General features: G+C 44.3%; 1 non-coding gene across 1 annotated transcript; it reads left to right on the top strand.

Annotated features, from left to right (window-relative positions):
- Positions 1–4,405: 4,405 nt before the first annotated feature.
- Positions 4,406–4,477, top strand: Trnad-guc. The gene has a single exon. It is a non-coding gene; the product is annotated as a tRNA-Asp (tRNA).
- Positions 4,478–13,348: the final 8,871 nt, after the last annotated feature.

The raw sequence follows: 13,348 nt of genomic DNA, 5'->3' as shown, positions 1-13,348 counted from the left end.
AGAGAGAGAGAGAGAGAGAGAGAGAGAGAGAGAGAGAGAGAGAGAGAGAGTGTGTGTGTGTGTATTGTGATATTTCTCATATGTTTCAAAGATAGTAGAAAAATATCCTTCTTTCTTCTCTTACTGGAAATTATTCACGTATTTGTGTATGATCGGAAGCAACCATTACGTATCGGAAAGAAATTCTGTCTTAGTTGAGCCTTCACTGAAACAAGTCACACATTGGAGCAGCTGTCACTATTATCCATTCAGTGCAGTATCGTGGATGTGTCAGTTTTGGTGGAGGTGAGGGAAGAGTGGCAGGGAGCGCAGGTAGTTGTGTTTTAGTAATGTAGTGGTGCATGGCCCTTGTTGTAGCTGATGCTGGCAGGGCTTACACCTGGCCCTCTCCCTTCTGACCGCTCTTAGTCTTGTAGGTAATGATGAAGATCACGATGCAAGCGATGACGCAGAACACACACACAGCAACTCCTACATAAATCGTAGTGTCGCTGCTCTTCTTCTTCTCTACCACAACCTTGTCACTGGTAGTCATTCTCGTTGTCGGTGTTGTCGAGGACCTGGTTACCTGCATGAGCCTCACTGGCCTGCTGCTTGTCCTGTGCATCCGTCCTCCCGCCGTGGTCCCGTTTGACTCCTTGCACATCGCCGCCTTCATTATCTCTTCTTCGCCTTCAGAGGAGGAACTGTCGCTCTCCGTCACGAAAGAGGATGACCCAGACTCGTCTTCCTCTTCACTCTCGGACGTGTTCTGCTGGTCCTCAACCAGAATGCTGATCCGCTCCAGGGAAGAAAGAGGTGGATTCATAAGGAGCCCCATTTCACGGAACGAAAACAAATTATTGACAAATAATAATTATCATTCGGAGACCTCGGCAGCTCGCTCAGCGGACGAAGTTTGGTCGCACCGGCGGCATTCCTTGCAACATCACTGGCAGCTGGTTGTAGCATGCTGGGTTTCACAGGACGACGATGACTAGGCCTGTGATCTTGAACCCATCTACCCAGTCTGAATTTTTGTGTTGTTATTTGCAATAGTGAAGTATTCGCAACAGGAAAACGTAACGATCACATTGTTTTTAGAAAGGTTATAAGGAAGTTTGCTTTTCTGAGAAATAGTGGGCGGCACCGTTCGGAAGGAAAGGCAAGAAGTTCACGAGTACATCTTCCTGAGCTCGAGAGCTGTGAAGAATGAGGAAAATACGACCCACAAGGTAGAGAAGAAGCACAAAGAGAAGCCCCACGTAGTACCATAAGAATCACCCATGGGCCTCCCGCTGTCGCCTCCTCCTCCCCTGAAACTCACTCTCGGTCTCCATGTTTACCTTCACGGCCACGTCACCTGTCGGGGCCGCGATGCTGCGTCCTCGCGTGGCTGGAGTACAAACGTTTGCCTCGTGGCGCATCAACCCCGCCTTACTTTTACCTGCGTTAATGTTAAATTGAGGAAACTTTTGAATGTTTGGTAGTCTATTTTTTTTTTTTAGTTACCACGAAATATGCCGACATGTACATAAAGTAAGCTGAGAAATTAGGTTACGCTATAGCAATTCCTTAAGCATTTGATGGAAAACTAAATAACAGATGTGACAAAAATGAAGCAACCTCTTAGATAACCATGAGAAACTCGGAAAAAACAAGTCAAACTGCTTTTATTCTTGTCTAGTCTCCTATCTGCCCTCAGCCTCTAGAGAAACCTTATAATTAACTGTCTTACAAGTGGTAGCAGCGATGAGGCTTACACTTCCGCCTGTTGTGATGCTTAGACACTCCAGGACACAGGAAAAGGAAAAATGAGTGTGTCTGCTGTTTGACTTTTGGTGCGAGTATGAAAATGTAAATGAGACGAACACTATTTCCGTCCTCTTAACCCAAAACAGGTTACCATCTTTGTTGAGCCTTTTACTTAGGAGGTGCTTGCTCATAATGGAAAGAAGAAGAAGAAGAAGAAGAAGAAGAAGAAGAAGAAGAAGAAGAAGAAGAAGAAGAAGAAGAAGAAGAAGAAGAAGAAGAAGAAGAAGAAGAAGAAGAAGAAGAAGAAGAAGAAGAAGAAGAAGTAGAAGATGAAGAAGAAGGAAAAAAAGATGTTTGTTCATGTACCGTCTTTTCATTGACATTTTTTTTTATTGTTCAGATCGCTATGGTGAACATTCTCTCTCTCTCTCTCTCTCTCTCTCTCTCTCTCTCTCTCTCTCTCTCTCTCTCTCTCTCTCTCTCTCTCTCTCTCTCTCTCTCTCTCTCTCTCTCTCTCTCTCTCTCTCTCTCTCTCTCTCTCTCTCTCTCTCTCTCTCTCTCTCTCTCTCTCTCTCTCTCTCTCTCTCTCTCTCTCTCTCTCTCTCTCTCTCTCTCTCTCTCTCTCTCTCTCTCTCTCTCTCTCTCTCTCTCTCTCTCTCTCTCTCTCTCTCTCTCTCTCTCTCTCTCTCTCTCTCTCTCTCTCTCTCACACCCCACCCCTCGCCGCCCCGCCCACCAGACGCCCTCCGTGACACACAGCAGGACGTGCCCAGCAGGAGGCCACATTAATACTGCATCTTCAGTGCCGCTTTCCTGGCCACCACAGCCTTCCCTCCACTGACCCTCCTGCCCATTCCTGTTATTCATTCGTTTATTGGTTTCTCTCTCTCTCTCTCTCTCTCTCTCTCTCTCTCTCTCTCTCTCTCTCTCTCTCTCTCTCTCTCTCTCTCTCTCTCTCTCTTGCCTTGTTTTGTGTAGATTTTTGTAAGTTGCGCTTCTTTTTATTCTCCAGTTTCATTTTGCATTTTTGTTAACTGTCATGCTCGTCGCCTTTCTTTATTGTAAGTGCTTTGTTGATCCTAATCTAACACGTAATCCTTTCTTCTTTAGTGATTCAGAAAACACATGTGCTGGATTCCCTCACTTCTATTCCATTCCTGCTTAGATCCTTAGAAGAGTTGCCCGCGGCCATGCTTGTGTGTGTGTGTGTGTGTGTGTGTGTGTGTGTGTGTGTGTGTGTGTGTGTGTGTGTGTGTGTGTGTGTGTAGCCGCCTCCCCTTCCATCACTCTGCTTATCGCTGCCTGAGGAGAGCTAGCGAGGCAGAGCACTGAAGCCTCAACGTCAGCAGGTTACGAGAAATTTATGAGGCGCCGTGGAGGCAGATAGTTTTCATGGTCTTTATAATTTGGCGACGAGGAGAAAATGTTGCAATGTTGATATCTTGTTTTGTATGTGTGTGTGTGTGTGTGTGTGTGTGTGTGTGTGTGTGTGTGTGTGTGTGTGTGTGTGTGTGAGTGTGTTTGTGTGTGTGTTGTAATCCATATCTTTTTGTAATCATCTGCAGGAAAGTATAGGACCATGTCATGAGACACTTCTGTGCTGTATCTCCACTTCTTTCGAAAGGTTTTTAGTTGAAGGTACATGTGTTTTTAAAGGTGTTGTTATATGGTTCCAGTGACAAGATTTCTATATTACTAACAGGAGAAAACACTCTGGAGAAATCCGGCTAATTATCTCTGTGGCCTTTGAATATAGTCGAATTGAGAGAGTGCATTTACATTCTATAAGGAAGAAATGAAAATTGACTCCTACAATATTGAGTTCCTTTACTTTATAAGTATTGTGATTAGTTTCCAGACACTACATTACAGTTCACGTTAGGAAATAGGTTTAAATGAATTAATAAAGCGTGGGAAGGTTGAATTTTGATTATGAACATACAGTCCAATGCTGGTGTTGGTGGTTGCAGGTGTTCTGGTCTACATTGGATCAGTGGATGTACCGGTAATAGACACCGCGTTATTATTGCGTCATTATGGTACTTGCCTCTAATTAACATCGGCCAATCAAAGTTCAGGTGTGGGCGTCAGAGTAGGTGCAATGCAGTTTTCTCTCTTTATTCTTCTACATTGATTAAAGTGGTATTCAGTATTGGCTTCAACGAGGCGCGTGGAAGGGAGCGTCCATTGTCCTCCCTTCTGTTCCCTCCCCTGCCAAGACCCTCATTTTGAAACACTGTGTTCTCCCATTATTTTCAGAAGCCACGGGTATGATTTATCTATATACATTTATTATTTGGAATTCTTATTAAACTATTACTAGAATCATGAAAATATCCCTGAAAAATCTTAGCTTCCAGTAGAGCAGGGTTTTCAACCTTTTCTCATTTAGAAACCCATGAATTATAAGACCATTTCCCCGAACCCCCAGTAATCTGACACCAAAAAGATGTTTATTTAGTGACTTACCCTAACTCAATATGCAATGGTGATGCAAAGAATATTAATAAATCAGCCATCTAAGTACCCCTGGAAATCTTTCTGTGAATCCCTGGGCTCTGAAGGAATCTTTTGCCTCTTGGCGGAGCGAGGCGACAATATAATTTTTTATATATATTTTATTTTAGTAGTAGTAGTGTTCTTCTGCTCATGATCTTCAAAATTAATTGTAGTCCTCGGTAGTATAGTGGTTAGTATCCCCGCCTGTCACGCGGGAGACCGGGGTTCGATTCCCCGCCGGGGAGGACCAATGTTTTTCGCTGACACCTGAACCCGTTGGTTTTCGCGAACCCTGCTCTAGAGTATATTAACATGTGTTTTCTGTGTTCTCTCATGTTCATTATCTTCAAGAGCCTCGGGTATGATTTTTCATGTCCTCATGAGTGTTTTTATCCATTAATGACACTGAATTCGTGTTAGAGTATCGCTAAAACCTTGGAAAATAGTAAAAAAAGAAAAAGAAAAAAATCCTCAATAGAATCTACTAACGGTATTCGCTGCACTGTTTGCTTACCCTGGCAGACTCGCCATCCATCCCACACTAGATTCCTTTCCTCTGCTAAACCTATTCCCTCACTTGCTGCTTCCCCACTTCCATCGTTACCCTGCTCTTTTTTCCATACCCTCTCCCTCAGCGGCCTTCCCACCCTTGGTATATACTGTGGATGAAATACGTACAAAGGGGACGACTGGAAAAATGGGGCAATAGTGATAGCGTGGGGGTGGAACAGGCTACCGAGTCATTCCCTCAAGAACCATGTTGGGTCTAAATGTATACCACTTATTCACGTGATTTTTACGTGCAGATTGTTAGCAGGATTCACAGCCACTGCCTTTTCATATTCATAATGCTAAAACAAAGGAGTCTTGTTAGATATCTATACATTTAATAATTTTAGCACCAACTTCCTGTTCCCTTTAAGCCTTGCCATACTTCTCACGCGTACTATTCTTGAAGACGAAGCAAATAATAATAATTTCTCTCCGTTCCTTCGGTAAATCTTTCCACCTACCTTGCTCCATGACACCACCACCACCACCACCACCACCAGCCCGGGTAGGCGCCGCGTGAGCACGTGACGATCCGTTGAAGTTAATGAATATCGGTTTACCACAAATGAAGACGAACCGCGGAGTCCACATTCATTTCAATATTAGAGAAGTGTATTTTCATCATCTTGCTGACGCTGAAGAATACTGATGTAGAGGAGGGAAGAAGGAAGGTTGGTGATTGAGGTGAAATTAGAGGTATTTCTGCTGAAGGAAATGGATCGCTCGTTGGTAGCGTTCCGTCTTGCCATGGTGATGGAAGGGTGACGGCCGCGGGTTACTCTTTCCATTCTCACCACGGCTTGTATTCAGAAACACTTTGTTCTCGCACCACGGCTATTTTCAAAGTCCACTGAGGTGATTAGGCAGGTTCTCAAGACTATTTTTTTCTTGTAGTAACTTAGAAATCATGTTAAAATATCAATAGTACACATTTACACATTTAAAAACCCGTGTATCTTCAACTAGAATCTTTTGGAATAATTGAGGTGCAGCACAGGAGTGTCAGAACAATACCGCAGAACTCCGATGCTCTGCTACAAGTATTAGTGGTACTGGTAAGCTAACTTATCTATTTCATTATAAGATTAATAGATAATATGTTTTTCCTTACTGCAGTGTCATGCAGGTTAATCGAGGCGCCAGACACTTACTCTGCCTGAATAATACGTCTGTGGTAAGTACAGCTGTTTATTACCTTGCTTAGAACTTCATGGGTTCCTGAGTGCATTGTAGCATTAGTTTAGTGCATGTCCATCTGCTAAATGTAGCGTTTCTAAGCAAATAAGCTGTTAGTGTAATGCTGTATATGGAGCTCGAACTGCGTGACTCATTAATTGATTGACTTATTTATTGACTGATGGGAAAAGAATATGGCGCTACAACAACTTGGTCATATGGCACCGCGGATCATGCTACAGAACTGCACTTTCCTGACGGTGGAGTGCCTGGCAGGGGATAGCGGCGGTCAAGGGTCGTCTTGGAGGGTGTGGGGGAGAAAGAGGTAGTACGGAGGGTGGGAGTGAGGGAGGTGGCTGCAAGGGACGTGAAGCTTGACGTGTGGCTCTTAAGCTGAACATCTGCTGGGATTTACGCATATGATCTCCATAGCTACACACACACACACACACACACACACACACACACACACACACACACACACACACACACACACACACACACACACACACACACACACACACACACACACACACACACACAGCCTTGTCCCCTTCATGATCCCCATAAAGTTGTCTTACCTGCATGAATTTCTAATGAAGTTTCCTTGTACGTATTATTCTTGTCATAACTGAGGAAGGGCGATGCAGGTGACGCCTCTGTAACACACACACACACACACACACACACACACACACACACACACACACACACACACACACACACACACACACACACACACACACACACACACACACACACACACACACACACACACACACTCTCTCTCTCTCTCTCTCTCTCTCTCTCTCTCTCTCTCTCTCTCTCTCTCTCTCTCTCTCTCTCTCTCTCTCTCTCTCTCTCTCTCTCTCTCTCTGTGTGTGTGTGTGTGTGTGTGTGTGTGTGTGTGTGTGTGTGTGTGTGTGTGTGTGTGTGTGTGTGTGTACAGTCACATTTAATTGACATCTATAATAGTTCGGAAAGAAAAAGGAAAAAAATCAGATGTTTGCGTAACGATTACCATTAATTAAGTTGTTTACGTTTACAAGATAAAAACTCGCTTACGGAACATATATTTTCAAACTCCTGCCTCGTGAAATATTTGACGTGGCGGGCGTACTTGCATAACCCCGAGGATGTTATTGCAAACGGGACGAGAGAGAGAATATATTACCACGACGGCCAATAGTGTGTATATATCTGCCGGTCTTGCTGCCTCGTACGTATAATTACATGCCAGTAATTTATTAGCACGAGACGTCGGTGCATGGAAAGGTAAACAGTTTAGCCGGTCACCACACGCCGCCGCCGGTTCCTGCGTGAAAATGCGAAGTTGAAATTTGAAACGTTGGAACACTCACAAGTTTATCATCTATAATTTGTGAGATGCGTGTCAGATTTAGTGAGTCGCAGGAAAAATATATGAGAGAGAGAGAGAGAGAGAGAGAGAGAGAGAGAGAGAGAGAGAGAGAGAGAGAGAGAGAGAGAGAGAGAGAGAGAATATTCAATCACAATGTTCAAAGCGGGGTGGGACTTGACAGGGAGAACAGGGAGGCTCTGCTGATGATACAAGAACAGCGAGAGATGAATACAAAATGATGCCAAGAAATGTAGTTGTTTCAAAAAGCGACACGGAGACTCGAAATGGTGCTGACGAGGAGACAGTGCAAGGAAAAGAATTTATTTATGCTGATAGCTAAATTGGATAAAAGCACACACACACAAACAAAAGCAGGACAGCGGGAAATGTAGAATCCTGAAGTGTGTCTGACCTCCTAACACGCATCCCCCGGGGTCCTACACAAAATTCAAATTCAAATGTTAATTGACCACAAAATCACAAAATCTACACGAAATATATGAAATCGACCTACCTGAAAACAATAAGAAATAATGACATACAACTTTAAAAACACTAATTAGGATTTTTATGGTCCAACCATATAAAATCACACACACACACACACACACACACACACACACACACACACACACACACACACACACACACACACACACACACACACACACACACACACACACACACACACACACACACACACACACACACACACACACACACACACACACACACACACACACACACACACACACACACACACACACACACACACACACACCAATGTTTTATAATGGATTTAACCCACACACAGTCCTTACAACTACAGAAGAGTGAGTGAGCCAGCCGTTACATCAGCACCAGGAGTCGTATTCTCAAACACTTCTGTGCTTCACATCCACTATTTCAAAAGGCTTTATCTAAATTTACACCAGTTTTTCAAGGTGTTTTTACAGTTCTAAAGGCAGATTGACAAGACTTTTACGTTAATAACTGGAGAAACATCCTTGAAAATCCCACTCATCATCTCTGTGACTTTGGAAAATAATCGCGGTAAGAGAGCAGAGCATTTCTAAATACTGACCTGAGGCAAGGCTTTTTATTCTCACTGGGGACGCAAACCTCTGGGGAATCGAGTAAAATTGACACATAACAACGTAGAATTGCGAAAAGAACCGCTGCTGGAGTGAATGAGATCCCTGGATTGTTCCTAGAGTATCGAGGAACTAAAGACGAAGAGAACAGCGTCGTATTACCGCCACTAAAGAATGTGCAGCTCAAGTTTTTGTGAACTGGAACACATGCACTGTAGGAAGACGAAGGCCAGGCTCGCTCGAATACATTTTCTCGAGGATGAGAGAGAGAGAGAGAGAGAGAGAGAGAGAGAGAGAGAGAGAGAGAGAGAGAGAGAGTCGTGCGGAAGGGAGAGCAGCGAGGAGGAAGGAAAAATGTAAATTATAGTTCCCTTTGTATTGCAAATTAGATGAAACGTGAAGTCAGGCCGCGATTGAGGGATTAGAACGATGTTTGAGGGAGAGCGAGTGTCATTAGTCCTTCCTAACTTACGTGGAATTGACGGAAGGGAAAGACGTGCAGGTGGCCAGTGATTTAGGCGTCAGACGAGAGAGGGAAAGAAAAATATACGTAAAATGTGATGGACTTTTTTCCGTTTAAGTTCTAAGGACATTTTTTTCCTCCATTCTCTTGTTCTTTCCTTCTCTCCTGGCGAAGTTTCGAGTGTTATTGTGCAGGGATTACGGTGGTGGTAGCGTGCTGGGGAGGAGAAAGCGAGGAGAGGCAGTGGGATACAGAGCTGGTTAGATGCATGAGTAGAGAGTCTGGATTTATTTTGTGGCTATGGGGGAATGGTTGTTTACAGAAGGAGAAGGAGAAGGAGGAGTAGGGGAAGATATGGAAATGAATAAAGAGAGGAAGGGAGAAGGATGAGGTGGAGGAGGAAAATAAAAAAAAGAAAAATGGAGCAGTAAGAGGGGAGGAGAGGACAGAAAAAGAAGAAAGAGAAGAGAAAAAGAAAGAAAATAAGGAACAAAAAAGAAAAGAAAGAAATCAGTAGAAGAAAAATTGGTGAATGAGGAGGAAGAGGAGGAGAAGGAGGAGGGGGAGGAGGAGGAGGAGTAGCAGTAACTTATTTTAGATACGGCAAACAAGAAGGCAAGAATGTTAACTATCCACATTGCGATTTCGTCCGGCTGACCTCGACAGAAACGCGATATGGTATGAAAAATGTTATCTATGTACAGTGGCATTTTACGAGACACGCGAGACATTTACCGCCGCACGCCTGCATAATTACATCAGTTTCACAGCACGGCACGGAGAGAGGGACAGAGAGGAGGGGTGGGGGTGGGGCAAGTTGCGGGGGATGGTGAGGGCTGTAGCACCACGATCTCTGGAAGCAACAAGCACTTCTTAAGGTTTCATATACCGGTAGTCGGATGTTGAGGGCCGGGGCACCACGATCTCTGGAAGCAACAAGCACTTCTTAAGCTTTCATATACCGGTAATCGCTGTCCCTTTTCAAAATTTGCCTTCCCAGCAGTTCTTTTCACGTGTTTCTTTAATGCACAGGTGTTTCTCCATTCAAGAAATAACCGTAAGTCTTTTAGTTGTATTCAGATATGTATATTTTCATCTTCTATTTGATCCACCTTTCCAATTTTCTTCTATACCATGTGGACTTTTCAATGGAATTTTATTGGCTAGAGGAGGAATTTATGTAAGCCCACCCGTTAGAGAACCTTTAGCCTGAGTAAGGAAGCCACTCGGACCGTAGGCAGGATTCGAACCCGTGCGCTTGGAGACCCTTCGGATCATATAGTGCTCGTGTTTCCACTGTACCACGGTGACCTATTTTATGAACCATTAGTTGATTTGGTATTTTTATGTCGAGAAAACTGAGCTTTGTATTTACTCCCTTCATTAACTGAGAAATTCGGAGTTTTTAGCATAAGAACATCAAAGAATAGCGGAAGTTGCAAGGAATCATCAGCTCTACACGTGGACACAGACCTACCTCTTGTACCTCTCATCCCCAGCTATAAATATGAGTAATCTTGTAAAGCTCTCTAATGACTCACTCATCACTTACAACTTGATTACTGAGTCCATTCCATTCTTCTACCACTCTCTTTGCTTGGGGGAGGTGAGTGAGGAAATGAGCAGCTCTGGCGTGTCGGGGAAGCAAGTCATGGTACCCAGCCTAAGATTCACCGATGGAGCCGTGTTTGATGGTGTGCCGTGAGCTGCCAGTAGGTGTCAGCGCTCCCGGGTATTATGAGATGCCCATTGTTTGAACCTCACCTGCATTAGTCGTCCTTCGCTAACCTTCCTCGCGCTGTAAAGATTGTTTGCATGGGGACACAGTTGTGGATAGTGAGAGAACGGAACAATATTTTTATTTCTTATTTCTTTTACAGTACAGAAATATGAATGGGAGTTTCGCGTGAAAAGATAGTGTCCAAAAATTACAGGTATTGAAGAGAGAATACCGTAGGGTTTTCATGGACGTTCTTTTCATAATACAACTAACCTTTTTTTTTCGTATCTTTAGAATCTAGTTTAACTCCTTCAGTACTGGGACTCATTTTTTACCATGAGTTTAGGTACGACTAGACGATTCTATTTACATTAGAAAGGGTTTATTGAGGTCAGAATCTTCACTATTTTAATCCTCACATATTAAGTTTCTGAAGCTGTATAAAATCATCAAATAGTGACCAGAATGAATATGGAAACGCGTCATGGTACTGAAGGGGTTAATATCCGCCCCTTTCAGTAGCATGACAGACGCAGATCTTTGTCCCGTGGCGGTCGATATACGCGCTGGTGTAAAGGGAGTGCATATCAGCGGAAGCCGAGCCATTGCGTCGGGTGGTTCATGTGGAGAGGCGCCGCATCCATGGATCACGTCACCAAGCTCTCATTGTCCTCCACAACGGCCTGGCCATTGCCCCGCGCCACACTGTCCGTCTTGGCCGTCTTGGGTAGGAGTCTGTGTTTGTTTGCACTATATAAATCAGCGCTCCTCTCTTGTGTCCTGCCGGATGACGCCCACACTTCATGATGATCTTCTACTGCGTATTCACTATATATAATTGGGAAGGCAAGGTCACTATAGCACGTGCAGGGTATAATTGTGTAGAATAACCGTATAAACCATAAATCCTTCTTCTGTATAACGGTGTAGCTTTGTCGTGTGTGCGTGTTAATCGCTGGACACGGTTGGTTATGGAGGGAAGGCCGCGCTTCACCTACTGATTTATATAATTGGGTATACTTGATGAGTAAGGTGCGCCACAGAATACGTTGATTTATACAAAGGTACTCAATAATGTCCTGATGTCAGTGTAGTGCATGGTGGTGCGATGAGGGGACCTGATAGCACCTCACTCTGGCCTCACCTGTATCCGTCGCAATGAGTAACTTCGATATATCTAAATCATGCATGACGCGCTTCCGTTCCTCAGATATTTAATGCTATACGCTCAACCTCACTTTGAATACACAAGTTAACTAAATAGATTCCGCTGCACTGACGCGTGAGTGACTGGTGCCTCATGCCGTTTTATTGAGATCAAAGTTTGAACAGAACTACTCCTCTGTTTTCTAGGATTCAAACTCTTTTTCCGAAATTTTAATTGTTCGGAGAATCAGCCAAGTTTCTTATTTGCTGTAGACTATCTACACCAATATTCAAAACAATGAGATCCAACATTTGCATGGAAACTTGTCGCGTGAAAAGCAATGATGTCCTTTACTACCACGACATGTTATACACCCTGAGCCTCGGAAGACTGCTGCCGATTTATACCTACATTGCTTCCGGGTGCCTACGTACATGTATTTCCCTTGCACGGAACACAAAAGTATCGTGCACGGTGACATGAATACTGCAATACTACAAGTAGCGAGGTCGAGGAGAGGCGGCAGGAAATACTGTGGTCTTGAGGCTCAGTGAAACATCAGAAGTAAAGACGCGCCAGACATTCTCGGGTCCGGCAGGTAACTCGATAGCAGTCTGATTGAAGAGGCGGCGCGGCAAAGTGTATCCCCGGGCACCACTTTGTCCTGCCACGCCGCTGTCTTCAGCGCCTCTCACTTTGCTCAATGGCCTCACCCCACGGCGACGCCCATCAATGCAATAGTGTTAATTGACCTCACGCCCTCTGTGCCTTATAGGAGAAGCCCTGATAGTACCGCATCCCATCACACACACACACACACACACACACACACACACACACACACACACACACACACACACACACACACACACATGAAGTAGCCGTCCACGCTCCATTTCCAGTCCTTTTGGCGCCTCACATTTCCCTCCTCGCTGCCTTCCTGTCCACCACACCACCTGATGGAAACTGCCACCCCTTCCCGTCCTCTCTTGATTTTTATTACCGCTCGTAAATATTTTTCTGCCACCGTGCTTGAAGGAACTTGGTGGTGAGCGAATGACTTTATTTATTTATTAGTTTATTTATCGTCTGTGTTTCACGTGAGAAGGCTGCGTAGGTATGTTATTAGTTTATGTTAGGGTAATTGTCTCTTTCATTGTTGCATTTATTCATTCAGTGAGAGGATTACTTTCTATACATTATTATGATGAGGAGGAAAAGAAGAAGGAAGCGTCGAAATGAAACCACACACACACACACACACACACACACACACACACACACACACACACACACACACACACACACACACACACACACACACACACACACACACACACACACACACACACACACACAGTCATACGGTGGATCAGAAATGGGACACACCATTAAGAAATCCATTATATGGTAATGTTCTTTCTCCTGTGTGTGGTGGTGGTGGTGGTGGTGGTGGTGGTGGTGGTGAGAGGTGAGGATCGCCTGCTTCGCGCTAGTAAGATTGCGAGGTGGTGTGCAGAACTTGCGGCGAGAATGAAGGGCAGGGGGGAAAGGAGAGTGGCAAGGGAAAGAAGCTGAGTGGTATTTCTGCTCATACCACTCAT

Source organism: Portunus trituberculatus, chromosome 37 (genome assembly GCF_017591435.1).
Source record: "Portunus trituberculatus isolate SZX2019 chromosome 37, ASM1759143v1, whole genome shotgun sequence".
Classification (NCBI taxonomy): Eukaryota; Metazoa; Arthropoda; class Malacostraca; order Decapoda; family Portunidae; genus Portunus; species Portunus trituberculatus.
This window is presented reverse-complemented; position numbering and strand designations above follow the sequence as displayed.